The sequence below is a fragment of the Mobula hypostoma genome, unplaced genomic scaffold (assembly GCF_963921235.1).
Source record: "Mobula hypostoma unplaced genomic scaffold, sMobHyp1.1 scaffold_36, whole genome shotgun sequence".
Lineage (NCBI taxonomy): Eukaryota > Metazoa > Chordata > Chondrichthyes > Myliobatiformes > Myliobatidae > Mobula > Mobula hypostoma.
The window spans coordinates 5,346,219-5,369,747 of NW_026948187.1; the positions used below are offsets into that span (position 1 = coordinate 5,346,219).

The 23,529-nt window shown below is 44.6% G+C and overlaps 1 long non-coding RNA gene across 6 annotated transcripts; it reads left to right on the forward strand.

The window, feature by feature from the left end:
• The first annotated feature begins 902 nt into the window (after window positions 1–902).
• On the forward strand, window positions 903–11,851 carry LOC134341644 (uncharacterized). Of its 6 annotated transcripts, none has more exons than XR_010016821.1 (5): window positions 931–1,036; window positions 2,752–2,902; window positions 6,127–6,240; window positions 9,133–9,300; window positions 11,011–11,851. It is a non-coding gene; the product is annotated as an uncharacterized LOC134341644 (long non-coding RNA). The 6 variants fall into 6 exon arrangements; XR_010016825.1 differs by having other exon boundaries at window positions 9,137–9,300; XR_010016824.1 differs by lacking the exon at window positions 6,127–6,240.
• Window positions 11,852–23,529: the final 11,678 nt, after the last annotated feature.

Below are 23,529 nucleotides of genomic sequence, written 5' to 3' on the forward strand. Positions count from 1 at the left end.
CTTTGTTTCGTGGCTCACTGGAGAAGAAAAAAAAGTCAGAGTTGTTTATGGATATCTGCTTTGATAATAAATTAACCTTTGAACTATCTGCTCCGAGCGGGACTGCCCGGTGTGTAAACATTTTCATTCCGATTCCCATTCCGGTTGCGACGTGTCAACCCATCGCCTCCTCTTGTGCCAAGATGAGGCCACCCTCGGGGTCCAGGCTCAGCACCTCATATTCCGTCTGGGTACCCTCCAACCTGATGGCATGAATATCGATTTCTCCTTCTGATGAACAAATCTCCCCCTCACCTCTCCCTCCCACTCCCTCTCTTCCTCTTTGACTTTTCACGTCCTCTCACCTGCTGAACACTTCTCTCTGGATCCACTGCTCCATCCCTTTCTCCTATTCTCCACTCTCCTCTCCTATCAGATTCTATTTTCTTCTGCTCTTGAGTTTTCCCACCTACCTGGCTTCACCTATCACCTTCCAGCTCGGCATTTCCTCGCCCGCCCCGATTTTATTCAGATATTTCCCTCATTCCATCTCAGTCCTCAGTTCAACTGGAAACGTCGACTGTTGCTTCTTTCCGATAGATGCTGCCCGGCCTGCTGAGTTCCGCCAGCATTTTGTTTGTGTTGCTCTGGATTTCCAGCATCTGCAGACTTTGTCGTGTTTGTGATTTACCTCTCCGTTGTCACTCCCGCCTCCGGCCACTGGTGGCGCTGCATGGACCTCCGGCCACTGGTGGCGCTGCGTGGACCTCCGGCCGCTGGTGGCGCTGCGTGGACCTCCGGCCACTGGTGGCGCTGCGTGGACCTCCGGCCACCCGCTGGTGGCGCTCGTGGACCTCCGGCCACCAACGGCGATGTGCAGACCTCCGGCCACCGGCGGCGATGTGCAGACCTCCGGCCACCGGCGGCGATGTGCAGACCTCCGGCCACCGGCGGCGATGTGCAGACCTCCGCCACGGGTGGTGCTGCGGCGAATATCCTGCTGACCGTCGGCCCGGTGCCCATCACAGTTGTCGCCGGCGGTTCTGCTATCGGGGAGGTGAGTAATGGGGGTTTGTGTAAATCGGGGGTTTGCTGCAGTTGGAAAGGGCCGGGACCGAGTTCTGCCGGACGGCTGCAGACTCCGGGCTCTCCGGTCCCGCAGCCCCGGTTTTAGCTTTGCGCCCGAGCCCGGGCTGTGGGATCAGTTAGTTGTGGTTCCCAGGCTGGGAGGGGGTTTGGGGTGAAGGGGATCTGTCTGTGTGTGTGGGTAGAGGTTACGGGTGGACTGTGGGTGTGGGGTGAGTGGTCGGAAAGATGTGGGACCCCAGGCCTGAAAGGGGACGGTTGTTAGAAAGTGGGATGTCCTTTCAGCAGGGGTGCAGTGCTAATGTTTTTAGGTGCCGGAGCTGACAAAATGCTTGTCATTTCCTATATCCTCACTCTATCTATATATATGTCTCACCCAGTTTGTGTACCTGCTGATTTCATGTACTGGGCAACCTCCTTGCCCCATTCGAGTAATGAACAGGTAAACAAATTGAGTGTGGTATATATATTATAATAATAATAATAATTATTATTATACATTATATATATTATAGGGCTTCTTATAATGTCAGAATCAGGTTTATTATCACAGGCAATTGACGTGAAACAGCAGTTCAATGCAATACATATTCTGACATAGATAATAAATTATAATAAATAAAAGGTAAATCATTATGCGTAATGAGTAGATTGTTAAAAATGTGTAAAAACAGAAATGATGTATATTAAAAAGTGAGGTACTGTCCAAAGCTTTCAAAGTCCATTCAGGAGTTGGATGGCAGAGGGGAAGAATCTGTTCCTGAATCGCTGAGTGTGTGCCTTCAGGCTTCTGTACCTCCTGCCTGATGGTAACAGTGAGAAAAGGGCATGCCCTGGGTGCTGAAGGTCCTTAATAATGGATGCTGCCTTTCTGAGACACCGCTCCCTAAAGATGTCCTGGATACTTTGTAGGCTAGTACCTAAGATGGAGCTGACTAGATTTACAACGTTCTGCAGCTTGTCACAGTCCTGTGCAGTAGCCCCTCCGTACCAGACAGTGATGCAGCCTGTCAGAATGCTCCCCACGGTGCAACTATAGAAGATTTTGAGCTTGTTTGTTGTCATGCCAAATCGCTTCAAACTCCTAGTAAAGTATAGCTGCTGTCTTACCTTCTTTATGACTACGTCAATATGCTGGGACCAGGTTAGATCCTCAGGGATCTTGATGCCTAGGAATTTAAAGCTACTCATTCTCTCTACTTATGATCACTCTATGATGATCGGTACGTGTTCCCCCGTCTTACTCTTCCTGAAGTCCACAATCAGCTCTTTCGTCTTACTGACATTGAGTGCCAGGTTGTTGCTGTGGCACCATTCCACTAGCTGGCATATCTCACTCCTGTACGCCCCCTCGTCACCACCTGAGATTCGACCAACAATGGTTGTATTGTCGGTAAATTTGTAAATGGTATTTGAGCTGTGTCTAGCCACACAGTCATGTGTATACAGAGAGTAGAGCAGTGGGCTAAGCACACACCCCTGAGGTGCGCCAGTGTTGATCGTCAGCGAAGAGGATATGTTATTACCAATCTGCACAGACTGTGTTCTTCTGGTTAGGAAGATGAGAAATCAATTACAGAGGCCCAGGTTCTGCAACTTCTCAATTAGGATAGTGGGAATGATGGTGTTAAATGCGGAGCTGTAGTCGATGAACAGCAGCCTGACATAGGTGCCTGTGTTGTCCAGGTGGTCTAAAGCCGTGTGAAGAGCCATGGAGATTGCGTCTGCCGTTGACCTATTGTGACGACAGGCAAATTGCAGTGGGTCCAGGTCCTTGCAGAGGCGGGAGTTCATTTCAGTCATAACCAACCTCCCAAAGCATTTCCTCACTGTCGATGTAAGTGCGACTGGGTAATCGTCCTTAAGGCAGCCCACATTCTTCTTCTTTAGCACTGGTATAATGGTAAACCAAGATGAAAGAAATATATCAATTCCAGAGCTCCACAGAAATATAGGGATAGTTAAAACATTCACAGGATTTTAGCCTATCAGTACATTTCAGTGTATAACTGGTACAATAAAACATATAATACTTAATTTAATAATATGACAAAGTATTACACACTTGCACTCACTAATTTATTGTAAAATATAATTATCAAGCGAGTAAAGAAAAGAACGGTAATCATGTATTTTACCAATTTAAAAGTAATTACCTACTTACCAAATGCCACCAATGAGAAGTTTCACAATAATTTCCACAAAGGGTCAGGCGTAATATGTGTTCGGGGGTCTGAAGCAACTCTTGTCCTGGTGTCATCTGCTGATCTGTGGTACTGCAGCCATGTTGTGACGTACGGCTCAGGATTCCACTGAACTAGAGGAGGTCTGTGTAGTTTAACAAACATAAGTGCTGATACATGATCTATGAGAATCCTTGAGCGTGTTGTTGTTATTATCAAGTTCATGTGACTGAATCCTCTCTCACACTCAGCAGTACTAATAGGAATAACTTGTGAACAGCTGAGTAATGGGCGTAAATCTTGGGGGATGCGGTGTCCATGATCCTCCACATAATCCCTGAAGGCATTTATTACAGAGGAAGAAGAAAGCTTAAACCTCTTACAGAGAGATGATATTGCAGCTTCTCCATAATTCTCCATCAGACAGAAGGTACCGAAGCATCCGAGCTCACACGACAAGACTGCGTAACAGTTTCTTCCCCCAAGCCATCAGACTCCTCAATACCCAGAGTCTAGACTGACATTCACATCATTTATTATTATATTGTAATTTGTCCGCTACTGTGCCTATTGTCTTGTTTATAAATTATTGTACTGCCCTGCACTGGTTTTGCACACTTTATGTAGTCCTGTGCAGGTCTGTAGTCAAGTGCAGTTTTTTAATGTTGTTTTTACGTAGTCTAGGGTAGCCTTGTGCTGTCTCACATAGTCTAGTGCAGTTTTGTGTTGTTTTATGTAGCACCAGGGTCCGGGAGAAACGTCGTCTTGTTTTTACTGTGTACTTTACCAGCAGTTTATGGTCGAAATGACAATAAAATACGACTTGACTTGAAAAAAAAATTAAGCAGTATTTCAGCCGGCCAGTTATCTTTATCAAGGACACACATTTCAATTAGCAGGGAATTAATACATACTTTGAGGTTTAGAAGTTTGAGAACCATTCAGGGATGTTGCCGTGAACATAAGATGCTGCAAGTCGTGTATAAGACGAGCAAGAAATTGTCGATAGTTAATGGAGACAATTTTGTTGTTGCTTGTTAAGGTAATTTCTCCAAATTTTCCCTTTTCAACTGCCTCTTGAGTTTCTAGAGTTTTTGTACCAGGTTGGTCTTTCAGTCCATGCAATGATCAGTTTGTCTGCATAAACAGTCGTAGTAGTGCGTTTCTGTAAACACTCTGACAGTAAACCAAGTTCATGCAACGTGTCATACGTTAGAGCTCAGTCCAATAGAAACTGTTCTGAAGAATCTTTTCAACAGTCCTTCATAGGTTTTTCTGTCACTCCCAGATCTTGTTTCATTCTTCATTGCTTTTTCAAAATGAAAACACAGTGCTTCATAATTTTGTCACACTGCTGAAACTGTTCAAAACAAGCTAGCCACACACCTGGTGCCCAGAACACGGCCTATTTTGCAAATTTGTTGTTCTAGTTGACAGGCACATTCAGACAATTCCTTTTGATTTAGAGGTGATCCACTGTAAACAGAGTACAATTTATCCATAAATGATTGAAAATGGTTTATTCTATGAACTTCTGTCACTGAATCACCTACTGCAAGTTCTAATCTGTGGCTAAGACCGTGCCAATTTGTCACATCAGGGTAATGTTCCTTGAGAATTGTAGCAACCCCAGATTTGACAGCAGGCATTATGTTCGCCCGATCACTAGCAAATGCTACAAGGTTCTGTTTCAAGTAAGAGTCATCAAACCCATGGTTCATGAGACAATTCAAAAGATGCTTAACAATAGTTGCAGCTTTCTGATCAGGCAGTTCAATTAGATCTAAAAACATAAAATGCGGATCACCTTCCTTATCACATTTCAAATAAACTATTTGGGCGGTCTTAATGCTCAGACTTGTGGATTCATCAATGAGAACAGAAAATTTGCCATTTTTTCTGCTTGATATGCTAGCAAATTTTCTTTTTCATATTAATGGCTACTGTTGCAGTCAGAAGTTTACAAACACCATAGCCAAATACTCAGTTTTACACAATTCCTGACATTTAATCCAAGAAAACATTCCCTGTCTTAGGTCAGTTAGGATCAGTACTTTATTTTAAGAATGTGAAATGTCAGAATAATAGTAGAGGGTGTAAAAGAGGTTTAGAAACATAGAAACATAGAAACATAGAAAATAGGTGCAGGAGTAGGCCATTCGGCCCTTCGAGCCTGCACCGCCATTTATTATGATCATGGCTGATCATCCAACTCAGAACCCAGCCTTCCCTCCATACCCCCTGACCCCTGTAGCCACAAGGGCCATATCTAACTTCCTTTTAAACATAGCTAATGAACTGGCCTCAACAGTTTGCTGTGGCAGAGAATTCCACAGATTCACCACTCTCTGTGTGAAGAAGTTTTTCCTAATCTCGGTCCTAAAAGGCTTCCCCTCTATCCTCAAACTGTGACCCCTCGTTCTGAACCTCCCCAACATCGGGAACAATCTTCCCGCATCTAGCCTGTCCAATCCCTTTAAGATCTTATACGTTTCAATCAGATCCCCCCTCAATCTTCTAAATTCCAACGAGTACAAGCCCAGTTCATCCAGTCTTTCTTCATATGAAAGACCTGCCATCCCAGGAATCAATCTGGTGAACCTTCTTTGTACTCCCTCTATGGCAAAGATGTCTTTCCTCAGATTAGGGGACCAAAACTGCACACAATACTCCAGGTGTGGTCTCACCAAGGCCTTGTACAACTGCAGTAGTACCTCCCTGCTCCTGTACTCGAATCCTCTCGCTATAAATGCCAGCATACCGTTCGCCTTTTTCACCGCCTGCTGTACCTGCATGCCCACGTTTACCAGGATATTGTCTACATTAGAGGACATGAGCTATAACGAGAGGTTGGACAAACTTGTGTTGTTTTCTCCAGAGCGGCGCAGGCTGAGGTGAGACTGGATGAACGTTTATAAGATTACGAGAGGAATAGATAGAGTGGACAGACGATATATTTCTCCTGGGCGTTGAACTGTCTAACACATTTAAGGTGAGAGGAGATGTGAGCGGCAAGTTTGTTTCTTTCTACATGAGTGGTGGGTAGCTGGAGTGCTCTGCGTGGGGTGATGGGAGACCCCACCAGTCACGTGATCCCATTTGCCCCTCGCACTCAACCGCAGATATAACAAGTTCTTCGCGCATGCTCACAGTCTCCGGATGGGTTGTGCTGAAGTGGATCTGATGTTGGCCGTGAGCCCTGAACTGAGGGTCATTTTGTACCAAGTTATCTGGGCTCGTCAAAAATGTGTAGACTTCACTGAACCTGCATTGAATGATCCAAACCAGGAGCCCAGGCTGTCTATTTCCGCAGAATTGAAATGGGAGTCCTGCCCACAGCTCACGTGAGGCTGTTTCCCTCAGATCTGCCCTGCCTTCCGCTTTGTGACGCAAGATCGTGTGGTGTGTGGTGTGTGATGTGTGCTATAGTCCCCGGATGGGTTGTAATGCTTCCTTCATGTTGTGTTGCGGAAATCTGATGTTGGCCCCGAGACCCATTAACTTCCCCCAACTTGCCTGGCTTCCTGAGGCTCCCCGCATTTGTCCTTGAGCTTTATGGCTGTTGTGCCTTCTCCCCGATTAGGGTGGGTGAGAAAGGAGAACGTCCCAGGTTTTGGGGTTCTTTGATTTCACTGTCGGCTTTACCGAGGGACTGGGAAGACTAGGGGGGAGAATGGTTTCTGTGATGTGCTGATCTGTAGCCAAAGTTCTCTGCCGTTCCTCGCAGTCACGAGCAGAGTAGTTACCATACAAAAGCGTGAAGTCTCCAGATGGGAAACTTTCTATGGTGTGTTGATAAAAATTTGGTGAGGGTCAAAGGGTATATGCCAAAGTTCTTATTGTTCTAACTTGGTCATTTTAGGAACTTTTATACAGTAGTATTTGAGATTAATTCAGTATTTGTGTATTGCTGGAGGACCAACAGTGATTGTCCTTGATCCCTTCTCCCACCTGGTTCCATCCGCTCATTCCTGTCCATCCTGTTCAACCTCTGTCCACTTTCCTAACCCCACTTCGGTGATGTATACCAACCATCTAGGTCAACCTCGGTCCACCCTGTATCCCACCACCTCAATGTTATATATCAACAATCTTTCTTCTAACCTTGTCTTCATTGTGAAGTGTTCTTTTACACCTTTGGCCTCGCTGAGTTATTTCCAGAATCAGTTTTTGTTAGCTGGAATGCCAGAGGGTCATCAGGTACCAGTTCTGTTGTGCATTGGTGTGGACGTGTTAGTTTTTAAGCTGCGACTGTCTGACACACTGCAGCATTTTACTGGCAGCAAAGAGTACTGGGAGAGTTGGTGCTTGGGCTACAATCCTGTGATCTACATTCCAGGCATATGGAACTGTTGGTGTTTTGGTTTTGACTTTGGTTAGTGCTTCTACAGATGGGGCTGGATGGTCGTCCTTCTACAATGAAGCAGAAATTTCGAGCTGCTGGACATTGGTTGTGGGAAAATCCCAGATTGCACTACCCAGTGTGAGCTGCGGGGACAATGTGTGAGACTCTCAGGGTCGGTGAGTGGCAGATTCAGCTGTGTGACTCTGTGAGGTTGGGTCCTGGGATATCACAGTTTTTGATCCAGGTAAAATGGACCCGGGGAATGAGCTGCTTGGGCTTATGAGGTGTTGAGCGAGTATTTCTGGTCTGGGATCAGATGTTTGTTTCTAGAGTTCTTTTGGAAGCAATGACTGCTAATCTGAGGAGAGGATGAGTTCCCATTCCATCCTCACAGGGAGAGGCTATGAGTAAATGGGCTGGTCCGTGTTTACAACAGTGGAAATAGACCCGTGAGTCTGGTGTTCAAACTGTGCTTGGAAACCCCCCCTCACTGTCACCTGTCTGTCACTCGGTGAAAATCAAGCAGAATCTCAAGTTGCTGGAGATCTGCACTAAAAACAGAAAATGTTTGACGTCATTCTGACAAAAAGGTTTTAACCTGAATTGTAAAATTTGTTCTTCTCTCAATAGCTGTTCCTTACTTGCTGAGCATTTCTGGAAATTCCGGTTTCTTTTTATTACATTCACCCTGGACTGGTTTATATTTCCTGAAATGGACCTGTTTTAACCCAGGAAAGGAAATGGCTCGTTCTGTGACAGTGGAACAGTAAAGAAAGCACAACTTTTCCCTGTAAATTATCCTGGTACCAATCTGTCTGTTATTGGAAATGTGTTTCGTACAGTTGTTGCTAACGAGGTTTACAAGAATAATCTCAGGAATGATCGGCGTTATGTCTGAGGAGCATTTGATGGTTCTGGACCTGTGCTCAATGGAGTTCAGAGGGATGGTGGGGGTGGTGGAGGGATGTATGGTTAAGTAAACCTACCGAATGCTGAAAAGCCTGGATACAGTGGACATGGAGAGGATGTTTCCATTAGACAGACAGTCTGATATGACAGCAGAGTCTCTAAATAAATATGCTTCCCTTTAAAACTGAGATGAGGAAAGTTTTTTGGCCTAAATATATCTGATCTGTGGAATTTGTTGCCGCAGAGGTTGGTTGAAGCTGCCATTTGGGTATATTTATGACAGAAATTAATATGTTCATGATTGCTAAGTAGCTTCAGGGTTACAGGAGGAAGGCAGGGATATGGTGTTGGAATAAAACTCAGCCATGGTTGAGTGATGGGGCAGACCAGATGGATCGAATCACCTAATTCTGTTCCTGTGTCCTATGTCTCACCATGACTGAATGATGGCTCCTTCTTATCCCATATCGTTTTGTGACGTGTGAGGGACAATAAAAGATTGTTGACAGAGATCATTATATTTGCCTTCAACGTTTAAATTTCAGTGAGTTTTGTTCTTTGTAACATTAAGCAGAAATATTTGGTTCTCCTTTTTATTGTTAATATGCTTCATTATCTTTCATGTTAAAGTTAGACCTGTGGTGAGAGATTTATTGGAAGAAAAACCCCAACTGGAAGCAAACCACGACTGAAGACGAGGGAACAGCAACAAGTGAACCAGCCCGAGGATTGAGAGCATCAACTGGAGAGGACCCATCTGACTCGGAGAATCCAGTGATTCCGTCAGGAGAAAGTTTGGTGAGTCTCATTTACTCAAACTCTGGTCCTTTAGACATTACATAACTGTACAAAGGATGGTAAGAAATAGTTGGAGTGAGACTGAATGTGCCCAGAGGAACCAGTTATGCCTCTGTCAGACCCAGTCGCAATCATTCCAGGTCTGGTAATGTGCTTCCAGCAGCCCAGCCCTTTAAAACCACTCCCATTCTGTGGAAGTCGAATCCCGATAAAGTCACTCAGAGACCGTGCAAGTACAAACTCTTTATTCCAAGCACCCGGGGCTTACTCAGTCTCGGACTTTTCCTGCCCAAACCACTAACTGACTAACAATTCCCCTTACACCACAGGTATATCCATCCAGATACCCCCCACACAAGACAGGCTGGAGACAAAGTTATTTACTACAGGACAGCCCCTAAAGACAAATTACAAAATAGTCATCATGGCGTTCACACACAGAACAGACTGAAGCTGTCCTATCTCTACGCATGAGTGCCCAAGGAGATAAGCATCCTGAAACCCCAGCTAGCTACCCTCAAGAAGAAATATGGCTCAGCGTGGCTTAACACATCTGTTGATCATCAGCAGTTTCTTTCAGAAAAACAGGCTGCTATTGTTTAACAAAGTGTTAACCCTTTCACATACTTTATCATTCCCTCCTTTTGATCATTACATGATCACAAAGCAGTAATTTTTTTACAGAGAAAGCCACTGAGTACAGCATTGACTTATCAGTGGGTAAAAACAGCGTACAACAGTAATTATAACAATGATATGTACAACTATTAGGCCATAATGAAATATCATGCCCCACATATTACCGAACAGACTTTCGAAGACCACCATTTCGACCCTTCGGTGAACCCGTGTAAATCCTGCCCTACTCTCTTGATGCTGTCAGTCTCCTTGGCAGTGTGCTCGGAGAGGGATGTAATGTTAGTAGACTCATCAGGGATGTAGGTGCAGCATTCTGTGTCAATAATAGCACAGGTTCGCCCTTTATCAACTGGGATAAAATCTAAAGCCATACGATTCTGTAGGGCTGTTTGCTGGATTGCAATCATTTCAGTGGATATTTCTGTTACTTGGGCCTGTGTTTCTGTCAGGGCCCCTGCAGTATTGTGGCCAGCTCCTCAAGTGTTGTAGCCAAATTGATTATCTCTCGTGAATTCCTGGCTACTCCATAGGAGAGAAAAGCGATCATCCAAAATTGCTCAGTCTCATCTCCGCTGCTGGGCACCTGCAAGTATGGCCAGGATGCATGTTTCCCAGCATAGGAAGTTCTGTTTGACAGATACCATCCCTCAAAACACTGACAGCCACAGTCATCTCTGCCTGGACCACAGTTTCTCACCTGACTTCCCTGGGTGTTATTTGAGAAAGCCCAGGCTGAGAGTTCCTCACTCTGGTTCAGTGGGATTACTGTTGCATAACCTGCAACAATGAATATTTACCGAGACAGGTTTTATAAAAACAACCAAACATTTATTAAACACATATAAACGATAAGGAAGAAAAAACAAAGGAAAACTTTAACTGGAGGTTAGCAGGTACGCAGTTGTTCACCAGCTCGCCACTCGGCTCTGGTTCTGAAAGTGTTAAATGCTGAAAACAGTTCTTAAAGCGATAACTTCGAAAGTCCAACAGTTTTACACATTCAATTGGGAGAGACTTCTCTGGAGAACGATTTCTTCACTGACGCACCTTTACTGCTGGTTCCATCCACAGGATTCCCGATGCCAAAAATAAACAGTTTAAATCGACTGACCTTAAATTCCTTTTAGAGAGAGAGAGAGCCTTTGTACATGAACTCATTGTGCTTTTACAAGAGTTATCTCGATGCAGCTTCTCTTCAACGAAGACTCAATTAGGTCGATCCTTTATTAAACTGCCAACCGATGCCGACTTCTCTCGATCCTTCACTTCGATGAATTCTTCACTCTCCCTTCAAAACTGTCCAAATTGAGTAAATTGGCACTTCCAGCCACAAATTCCCAGCTCAAATACAATATCTTGTAAGAGAATGCACCGTCCGTTTTAAAAATGAAACTACGTCACGAAAACAACCACGCAACAGAAGTGGAGGCACAACACGTCCTACCTGGAAATCTACAAACTCAAAAACCCACTGCATCACCTGAGTCGACCCTTATATAGTCACGGGTCACGTGTCATCACATGACCTCACAACGGCGGGAAAATCACATCAGGTGACCATTACATCATTCTCACAAAAACCACAGATCTCCTTGAGCATGTAATACCTCCCTCCAAAAAAAAAAATTTTGGTCTCTTGAAGAACAAAAATTTAACAATTTATACAAAAAAAATACTAAGGTATAAAATTTACAAAATGCACGATATACGATATATATAATCTTATCTTTCAGCCCTTTACAAACTAATGTACAGTAGGGGTGTTACAAATGATAAAATATCACTCCAAAAAAAAACAAATTTTCATTGTACATTTAACATCTAGACAAACAGTCAGCAATCACATTGTCTTTACCCTTGATATGAGTGATCAAAATATTGTACTCCTGTAACATTAAACTGGATTATTAAATTGGAGTTTAATTTCCTTAACAGTCACAGTGGCAAATTCTCTTTCATAATACGGCTCACCAGATACAGGAATTGGCTGCAGTGGAGCCACTGGAGGAACCTGATTAGGTTTACCAACAATTTGACATGTTTGACACGTTCTGCAAAATGTTGCCACATCTTGTCTTAAACTGGGCCAATAAAAATGTTTAGAAACTTTGTTCATAGTTTTCTTTACCCCTAAATGACCACCCAAAGGAATACTATGAGCCATAGTCCAAATCTCATTTCGGTAAATTTTAGGAACAACAACCTGATGATTAACTTCCCATTCCTTACTAGCGGGAATTGTAGGCGATCTCCACTTTCTCATTAATACCCCTTTTTCAAAATAATATCCAACTGGTACTTTTCCAATTTCACTATCTGGAAGAGCTTGTTCTTTTAATTTAACTATCTCAGGATCCCTACCCTGCTCTGCTATCATCTCCTTCCGAGATAGAGACAAATCTTCCTGATCAGACTTACCACCAAAATCCTGATCAAATAAGGTAGGTAAGGAAGTTTCTGATACATCCTCAAAATTCAAATCTTGATTTGAACTGTCATGGGTAACAACCACATCCTTTACATCAGTCTTTTTAGCCATAGCTCTTGTTACAACACAGGAAGAATCTGTGTTAGAATCCCTCTGTGGTTCCTCAGACTTTGAATTTATTGTCAAATGCACTTCAGGAAAAACTTGTCCACCTGCTAAATCATTCCCTAACAAAAAAGAAACATCATTCACAGGTAAACTGGATTGTAGTCCTACTTTAACAACCCCTGTAACTAATCCTGACCTTAAATTTACTCTATGTAAATGTACTGGCATAAGGGCACTCCCTACTCCTCTTAGATAATTTTCCTCACCAGTGTCAGACTCATCATTAAACCTTAACACACTGTGTAATATTAGTGATTGTGAAGCTCCAGTATCTCTAAGTATCCTTATCGGTTCTGCATTGGAACCTTCTTTCAAAGATACGAATCCTTCTGTTATAAAAGCCTCATATCCCTTCTTAACTTTGTCAGACTCTGACGCATCTTCATTAATATTTTCTAAACCCTGTGGTTTTGCATGTTTTACAATATGCTGCACACAAGCATCTGGGGCCACTTCTTTCTCTTTCCGTTTCAATCAGAAGCAGTTAGCCACTACATGTCCAGGTTTCTTACAATAATTACAAATAATACCAAAATGTCTTTCCTTCACGTCTCCCTTCATCCTTATTTTTCTCACCAACTTCAAATTTAAATTCTGATTTACCTTGACTCTCTGTACTAGTTTTCTTTTTAAAAAATTTACCTGGAGAAAATTTATTCTTGGGAATTAAAACATACTCATCAGCCAATTTAGCAATCTCCTGCAATATAGCAGTGTCCTGTTCATTTAAGTATGTTCTCACTTCAACAGGAATGCTTCTTTTAAATTCCTCCTGCAAAATCAGCTCTTTCAATTTATTATACTCCCCATTCACATTTTTAGAGGAAACCCATCTCTCAAAACACACAGATTTCTCATAGGCAAATTCCACATCAAGTTTTTTCCACCGATTTCTTTAAACTTCTAAATCTTTCTCTATACGCTTCCAGAACCATCTCGTATGCTTTTAATATATTCTCTTTAACAATATCATAATCCAGTGCTTGCTCAGCATTTAAAGCTGTATAAACTTGTTGTGCCTTCCCTTTAATTACACTTTGTAACATCACTGGCCATTGGTCTTTCGGCCACTTTAAACTCAGAGCAACAGTTTCGAAATGCTGAAAATATGCATCCACATCAGCTTCATTCAATGGAGGAGCCAAAACAACCTCACGACTAGCAATAAATTGATTTGTAGAACCAGAAGACTGATTCCCAGACCTTATTTTCTCCATCTCTAGCTCAAATTTCCTCTGGTTTTCAGCTTCTTTCATTTCCATTTTAAATCTTACTCATTGGAAACTTATCTAACACCTCCTCCTCAAAACATTTCAAATTAATATAATGTTCAGCAATTTTTCTTTGTATGAAAGCCTTGGTAGAATTTCTCGTAATCCCTTTAATATCCAACTTCTTAGCAATCTCCAATACCACAGGTTTTCTCGCAGTCTCAAAAAATCCTGAGTCAGGCGTCTTCAAAAACTCGTCAATGTCCATTGTTGCCGAATACAACACACACACACACACACACACCAATCAAACCCAAAAAAAAAAAAAGTCGGGTATTCCCTTTCCAAATCAAAATGGCAATTACCAGCACTTAAACTCAAAATCGGAACATATCCCGGATGAGCCCCCACAAAATTATGTTACGTAACCGGCAACAATGAATATTAACCGAGACAAGTTTTATAAAAACAACCGAACATTTATTAAACATGTATAAATGATAAGGAAGAGAAAACAAAGGAAAACTTTAACTGGAGGTTAACAGGTACACAGTTGTTCACCAACTCGCCACTCGGCTCTGGTTCTTAAAGTGTTAAATGCTGAAAACAGTTCTTAAAGCGATACAGTCAGATACAGTTCTTAAAGCGATAACTTCGAAAGTCCAACAGTTTTACACATTCAATTGGGAGAGACTTCTCTGGAGAACGATTTCTTCACCGACGCACCTTTACTGCCGGTTCTGTCCACAGGATTCCCGATGCCAAAAATAAACAGTTTAAATCGACTGACCTTAAATTCCTATTAGAGAGAGAGAGAGCCTTTGTGCATGAACTCATTGCGCTATTGCAAGAGTTATCTCAATGCAGCTTCTCTTCAACGAAGACTCAATAAGGTCGATCCTTTATTAAACTGCCAAACGATGCCGACTTCTCTCGCTCCTTCACTTCGATGAATTCTTCACTCTCCCTTCAAAACTGTCCGAATTGAGTAAATTGGCCCTTCCAGCCACAAATTCCCAGCTCAAATACAATATCTTGTAAGAGAACGCACCTTCCATTTTAAAAATGAGACTGCGTCACGAAAACAACCACGCAACAGAAACGGAGGCACAACACGTTCTACCTGGAAATCTACAAACTCAAAAACCCACTGCATCACCTGAGTCGACCTTTATATAGTCACGGGGCACATGTCATCACGTGACCTCACATCGGCGGGAAAATCACATCATGTGACCTCCAAAAGACCATTACAGCATTCTCACAAAAACCACAGATCTCCTTGAGCATGTAACATTACTGACATTGGAACCATAGTTTTACCATGCTGCGGAATTTCGGCACAAACCCAGCAGGCCCCTAGTTCTACCTGTGTGACAGAAAGGTGTTAACATGGGGCCCCCGGATGCTGGGGTGAGCCCTCTCAAAGACAGAATCACAAACACCACTACCAACCAAAACATTTTCCTTTAGTCTGAGAGAGTCCTTCTTCTCAGTTCCTTCAGTAACACGTTTGCAGTCTGTTCGATGTATCCACCGAGATTGCCCCTTCAGTTTCACAGCTGTGGGAGTGGTCAGTAATACCTGATATGGTCCTCTCCACCGAGGTCTGAGATTCCCTCGATCCCAGTTCTTGATCAGGACAAAATTTCCAGGTTCTGTGGTGGGATAGTCACTCCTCTCTGCTGGGTAGTTCTCTTCCTTGTAAGCCTGTCATACCTGTGAATGTAATGCTTGGAGAATTTTGGTTAGTTGGCATATATAATTCCCCATTTCTTCCCTTAGGGTATGCATATCAAATTTTGTTGGTAGACTTTCTGGGAGCAATGGTACACAAGGTCTTGGTCCCCAGGGTGTCCTCATGGGCCGTCCATAAATGATTTAGGCTGGTGACAACCCTGTTTTCCCCTGTGGGGTAACCCTCATGTGGATTAGGGTCAGCTTCAACCAAGTGAGTTCAGTCTCCACTGTTACTTTGGCCAATTTACTCTTCAGAGTGCCATTGGCTCTCTCCACTATGCCAGCAGCCCGTGGGTGGTGTACACAGTGGAACTGGTGCTTGATAGCTAGTTCGTTACATACTCCTTTGTTTACTTTTCCCACAAAGTGTGGTCCATTGTCAGAGCTCAGCATCTCTGGCAGGCCGTACCTTGGAATTATTTCCCGTAATATACCTTCACAACAGTCATAGCAATACAATGGTAGTTGGAACAGCTTCAATCCATCTACTAAACACATCTATAATAACTATGCAGTATCTATAGCAATGCACTCTAGGCAATTCAATGAAATCAACCTGTAGACGTGAAAAAGGTTCACCTGTCAAGGGAGTCGTACCCGGTGTACAGGGTACAGGTTACCAACCATTCCCTCCTTTCCCAGGTGTGTACAATATTGGTAAAAACTGTGCAGGAACACAAACCGGTCCCACTGGGGTGATACAAAAACCTAGGTCGGGGTCTCTCTGGCACCCACCTGGGACCACAGTTTGTGCTCCTCCTCAGAGACGTCCCCCTGAAAAGTACGTACCTCCTGCATGTCTGGCAAACCCCTTCTGCTTCAGTCACAGAAGGTTGCTTGAAGGAAACCCGAGGGAACTACAACTACCAAGGGTTCGACCGCACTTTTCCCTGTCTTATCCGCTGAAGCATTGCCTGTAGTGACCCGGTCGGACATGCGGATGTGGGCCGCACATTTAATAATAGACAAAACTCGAGGTAGCTGTAGAACGGTGAGTAAGTTGTTTACAAAGGTGGCATTACTAATGGGGTGGCCAGAGGCAGTCAGGAATCCCCATGTGCCCAGAGAACCCCGTAGTCATAGAAACATAAAAAATAGATGCAGGAGTAGGCCATTCGGCCCTTCAAGCCTGCACCACCATTCAGTATGATCATAGCTGATCATCCATCTCAGAAAAGGGAATGGAAGGAAAAGGAAGATGTAAAGTGGAACAGTATATCATTAGCATGTTGGAGGAATAATGCATCTGACAAAGGGATCGTGGTTGCAGAAGGAACACCAAAGGTTGGGAGACGCTAAAAGCGGAGCGTGAATGGGTGGATCGGCACCGAAAACGAGAGCAGGAAAAACAACGTAAGCAAACCAAGGCCGGCCTAGATAGGAGAGAAGGGCAGGAATGTCACACTAAACTTCGAACTGATAGGGAAACGAGAGATCCCGAACCCATGTCTGGCAGACTGACCCTGTTTAAGGGCAGTCACCATGATGAGGAGTGGGCACCCATCTTACACCCCCACCTTACCAGGGGCCAAGTGCACCCTGTGCCCCTGAACCCCTGAACCCCAATCCTCAGGGTACTCAGATATAGTGGCCACTCAGGTAAAACAGCAGTGGCAGGGAAGGGGAGACTCTCGATACCCTGAGATCCAGAAAGGAAATACCAAGGATTATTCTGAGACAGGGAGGGAAGAATCCAATAAAACCCCAGAGTTAATGGCTCCACAAGGACAATTGCCCACCCAAATGCTGCCCAATCCACGAGCAGGAGGAGGAACCTCAGTGATTCCTGTGTCTGCACCCTAGAAGCCTCAGGAAATGATAATGATCATGAATCAGGCCCCAGATAGAAAAGAAAAACCAGCACAGTTTGCTCAGTATGTCCGCAGTACTACACAAATGTTCAATGCAACCCGGGAAGATTTATTCTGTCTCTGCTGCATGATTCTCTCAGCTGATGAGGGGCTGAAATGGAAGGCAGAATTGAGATACCAAACCTATCAGGAGTTACAGGGAGGAAACAATAATGAGAATGAACAGACAGACCAGATTATTCAAGCCTTGGAAAGGGCTCTCCAGCAATCTGTAAACATCACTAAAATACTTGAATGTAAACCTAAGCCTGAGGAATCGGGACCAGACTATTGGGAGCGATTTGTGGCCTGCTACGGCACTTTCGCAGGAGACAAAGCCTTTAATGATGGGAATCAGTCCCCCAGTTTAATGCCTTACTGTTCCAATGCTTACCAACTAAGTTAGCCAACACGATTAAAACAAATAATATGAATTGGCCTGACAGTGAACGAAATCGAATGCGACGAGCTTTGACATACTATTGCGAGCCGACTTTCGAATCCTGATCAGCCCCGAAGGGCACTAATATTAAAGGTAAATATGTTCACTGGGAAGGATGCGAGCGGACTATAGCTGGGGATCAGAAATTGGAACAAAAACCTACCAAAGGACAGGTGGGACAACCATCCGTTTAAAAATTGACAAGCAAGGATGCTTCCTACCGTGAGTACCACCCCTCGGGAAGAGCCCAACGTAATATTGCAATTTGCTGGAATTCCAATTCTGTTCATGATTGATACATGGGGGCAACCACAACCACTCTCGATCAGGAAATAGAATCAGAAAATGGATTCCAGCTATCAGACGCTACAATCACTCTGTCTGGGTTCGAAGGCACAGAACGTACGTATTCACGTACCCAGCCACTGCAGGTGGAATTCCAGGGGAACCAGTGTGAGGTTTCATTTACACTCACCACCAGTCCAGGGTGTAATCTAGCAGGGAGAGACTTGCTCTGTCCGTTGGAAGTCGAGATTCTATGCACAGACAAGGGTATCACCCTGGGACTAGCCAACAACCGAAAGATTCCTCAGTTTCCAACCCCCCAGTGGTGGGCAATTAATCTGGACTCCACTGCCTTTGAACCCCTTCTGCCAGTGGTTGACCCCCATGTGACTCTGTGCTATGTCCCTACGGGGTGCTCAGCTGAGGAAAGCCAACATTATGCATCCCTCGAGGGACAGAAGTTCCCAGTCACGGTGATTGGAGAGGCTATAGGAAGAGAGGGCAGTGCATTACTGGCCGAAGTTCTGGATTTCCTTTGGCGACAGACAGGACTGGTGGTTCCCCATATCACCATTAGGGTTTACCCTGGGTTCAAGCCAAAAAGCCTGGGTTCCTTGCCTACACCTTAATGAAACAAGCCTCCAGCACCAAGGGAGACTGGCAAGAATTGGTCGTGGGCCAACTCCGATACTGGAAGGAGTCGGAGGTGAAGGCGTGACATCTAGTAAGACACTCTTTTAATATTGACCAAACCCAAGACGTTCTACCCCATCTCTGGGCAATTTCAGGCCATGAAGTCGGCAGCATCAACTGCCCCCCTGTCCAGATCACCGTGAAAGAAGGACAGACTCTCCCATCCCTTCCGCGATACCCCCTCAGGCCCGAGGCAACATTTTATGAGGATGAAAGCTCTTCTGTGGATCCAGCAGGAAAACGATATTCTGGCTATGTGATAGTGACGGACAGTGAAATAGTTGAGCAGGCCTCTTTTGAGGCAGCTGTCTCCGCCCAGAAGGCTGAGCTCTTTGCTCTGACTTGTGCCTGTATCCTAGCAACAGACAAAAGTGCGAATGTTTACACAGATTCCCGTTATGCATTTGGAGTTGTACATAAATAATCTTCCGGAAATAGTAGGGGACAGAGGGTCCAGTGAGATGGAGGAACCGAGGGAAATACATGTTAGTAGGGAAGTGGTGTTAGGTCAATTGAAGGGATTAAAGGCAGATAAATTCCCAGGGCCAGATGGTCTGCATCCCAGAATGCTAAAGGAAGTAACCCAAGAAATAGTGGATGAAATAGTGATAATTTTTCAAAACTCTTTAGATTCTGGACTAGTTCCTGAGGATTGGAGAGTGGCTAATGTAACCCTGCTTTTTAAAAAAGGAGGAAGAGAGAAACCGGGGAATTATAGACCGGTTAGCCTGACATCAGTGGTGGGGAAAATGCTAGAGTCAGTTATCAAAGATGTGATAACAGCACATTTGGAAAGCGGAGAAATCATCGGACAAAGTCAGCATGGATTTGTGAAAGGAAAATCATGTCTGACGAATCTCATAGAATTTTTTGAGGATGTAACTGGTAGAGTGGATAGGGGAGAACCAGTGGATGTGGTATATTTGGATTTTCAAAAGGCTTTTGACAAGGTCCCACACAGGAGATTAGTGTGCAAACTTAAAGTACACGGTATTGGGGGTAAGGTATTGATGTGGATAGAGAATTGGTTGGCAGACAGGAAGCAAAGAGTGGGAATAAACGGGACCTTTTCAGAATGGCAGGCAGTGACTAGTGGGGTACCACAAGTCTCTGTGCTGGGACCCCAGTTGTTTACAATATATATTAATGACTTAGATGAGGGAATTAAATGCAGCATCTCCAAGTTCGCGGATGACACGAAGCTGGGTGGCAGTGTTAGCTGTGAGGAGGATGCTAAGAGGATGCAGGGTGACTTGGATAGGTTAGATGAGTGGGCAAATTCATGGCAGATACAATTTAATGTGGATAAATGTGAGGATATCCAGTTTGGTGGCAAAAACAGGAAAACAGATTATTATCTGAATGGTGGCCGATTAGGAAAAGGGGAGGTGCAACGAGACCTGGGTGTCATTATACACCAGTCATTGAAAGTGGGCATGCAGGTACAGCAGGCAGTGAAAAAGGCGAATGGTATGCTGGCATTTATAGCGAGATGATTCGAGTACAGGAGCAGGCAGGTACTACTGCAGTTGTACAAGGCCTTGGTGAGACCACACCTGGAGTATTGTGTGCAGTTTTGGTCCCCTAATCTGAGGAAAGACATTCTTGCCATACTGGGAGTACAAAGAAGGTTCACCAGATTGATTCCTGGGATGGCAGGACTTTCATATGATATAAGACTGGATCGGCTAGGCTTCTGCTCGTTGGAATTTAGAAGATTGAGGGGGGATCTTATTGAAACGTATAAAATCTTAAAGGGATTGGACAGGCTAGATGCAGGACGATTGTTCCCGATGTTGGGGAAGTCCAGAACGAGGGGTCACAGTTTGAGGATAAAGGGGAAGCCTTTTAGGACCGAGATTAGGAAAAACTTCTTCACACAGAGAGTGGTGAATCTGTGGAATTCTCTGTCACAGGAAACAGTTGAGGCCGGTTCGTTGGCTATATTTAAGAGGAAGTTAGATATGGCCCTTGTGGCTAAAGGGATCAGCGAGTATGGAGGGAAGGCTGGGGCGGGGTTCTGAGTTGGATGATCAGCCATGATCATACTGAATGGCGGTGCAGGCTCGAAGGGCCGAATGGCCTACTCCTGCACCTATTTTCTATGTTTCTATGTATCGCTGAGAGGTAGGAGGAGACCGCTCGGCCCGTCGGTTTGATGCCGGTTCCCCTGGGAGGGAGAGGGGGATTTTATTGAAAGGATGAAGACGGTGAGAGAGGGGGTGGACAGGATGTTTGTCCCGGTGGGGACAGGAGGGGCTCATCTGTGGAAATGTCTGAGCCCACGGTAGTGGCGATTCACCACATTGGGGGGCAAACACCGGCAGACTGTTGCCCTGCAAGCGGGGCCAATGGTCCGGACAAAGTGACAATTATTTGTGTTTTGTTGAGATTGCACCGGGAATATGGTGTAAAATCCCACTCCCCACACTAACACGGGTTATACAGACCAAAGAACAAACTGCCGGAGGAACTCAGTGGGTCGGGCAGCATCTGTGGTGGGAAATGGACCGTCAACATTTTGGGCCGAGACCCTCCCTCTGGACTGAGAGTGGACGGGAAATAGTCAGAGAAAAGAGGTGAGGGGTGGGGATGGGGCAAGAGCTGGGGAGTGAGAGGTGGATCCAGGTGAGGGGGAGGTGGGAAGGTGGAAATAGTGACGGGTGGGAGGTGAGTGGTTGGGGCAACACGGGGCTGCAGAAGATGGAAATTAATTCCATAGAGGGTTAACAAAGAGGTTAGAGAGTATTTGTTACAGAGAGTGCAATGAAGATTCACCAGACTGATCCCTGGAGTGGTGGGGTCATCATATGAAGGAAGATCAAATGTGATAACCCTTTCATTTAGAGCAGGGGTAACCTTTTTAGCAGCGCAGACCGGCAGACCGGTTTATTATTGACAATATTCTTGCGGACCGGCCAACCGGAGGGGTGGGGGGGGGAGTAGGGTTGCCAACGGACAAGAGTAGCAGTCAAATACATGGTGTTTACCCTGAGAAAGACTACAATGACCTTGAAGCCTTGAGCAGGCACCAGTGCGCATGCGTGCACGTGCCGATTTTTTTTCTACAAATCGTTTTTGGCAATTCTGCTCCGGGGGGGGGGCGGGAGGTGTTAATCACGACCGGAATATAGGTGATAAGCGGCTAATACACTCAATTTCGTTTCTAAAAGGGTTTATCTAATGAATTTAATATTAAACACACAGCACATATTTTCCTTGCATGAATATAGAAACATAGAAACATAGAAAATAGGTGCAGGAGTAGGCCATTCGGCCCCTCGAGCCTGCACCGCCATTTATTATGATCATGGCTGATCATCCAACTCAGAACCCAGCCTTCCCTCCATACCCCCTGACCCCTGTAGCCACAAGGGCCATATCTAACTCCCTCTTAAATATAACAAATGAACTGGCCTCAACAGTTTGCTGTGGCAGAGAATTCCACAGATTCACCACTCTCTGTGTGAAGAAGTTTTTCCTAATCTCGGTCCTAAAAGGCTTCCCCTCTATCCTCAAACTGTGACCCCTCGTTCTGGACCTCCCCAACATCGGGAACAATCTTCCTGCATCTAGCCTGTCCAATCCCTTTAGGATCTTATACGTTTCAATCAGATCCCCCCTCAATCTTCTAAATTCCAACGAGTACAAGCCCAGTTCATCCAGTCTTTCTTCATATGAAAGACCTGCCATCCCAGGAATCAATCTGGTGAACCTTCTTTGTACTCCCTCTATGGCAAAGATGTCTTTCCTCAGATTAGGGGACCAAAACTGCACACAATACTCCAGGTGTGCTCTCACCAAGGCCTTGTACAACTGCAGTAGTACCTCCCTGCTCCTGTACTCGAATCCTCTCGCTATAAATGCCAGCATACCGTTCGCCTTTTTCACCGCCTGCTGTACCTGCATGCCCACTTTCAATGACTGGTGTATAATGACACCCAGGTCTCGTTGCACCTCCCCTTTTCCTAATCGGCCACCATTCAGATAATAATCTGTTTTCCTATTTTTGCCACCAAAGTGGATAACTTCACATTTATCCACATTAAATTGCATCTGCCATGAGTTTGCCCACTCACCCAACCTATCCAAGTCACCCTGCATCCTCTTAGCATCCTCCTCACTGCTAACACTGCCACCCAGCTTCGTGTCATCCGCAAACTTGGAGATGCTTCATTTAATTCCCTCATCCAAGTCATTAATATAGTGATAAGTCAATTATCAGGGGAGTACAGGGGAGCTTGAAGTAAGTGTTGAACGAACTTTCAGTAGAAGTGGTAGAGGCAGGTTTGATAATTATCATTTAAAGAACAATTGGATAGGTAAATGGACAGGAAAGGAATGGAGGGTTATGGGCTGAGTGCAGGTCGGTGGGACAAGGTGAGAGTAGCATTCGGCACGGACTATAAGGGCAGAGATCACCTGTTTCTGTGCTGTAATTGTTATATGGTTATATAAGTCACTTATAACTCAATAGCATCATAACATTTTAAGTAACGTTTGGATATTAAGCACACCCCGCATATTAGTCAGAGTCATACTTTATTAATTCCGGGGGAAATTGGTTTTCGTTACAGTTGCTCCATAAATAATAAATAGTAATAGAACCATAAATAGTTAAATAGTAATATGTAAATTATGCCAGTAAATTATGAAATAAGTCCAGGACCAGCCTATCGGCTCAGGGTGTCTGACCTTCCAAGGGAGGAGTTGTAAAGTTTGATGGCCACAGGCAGGAATGACTTCCTATGACGCTCTGTGTTGCATCTCGGT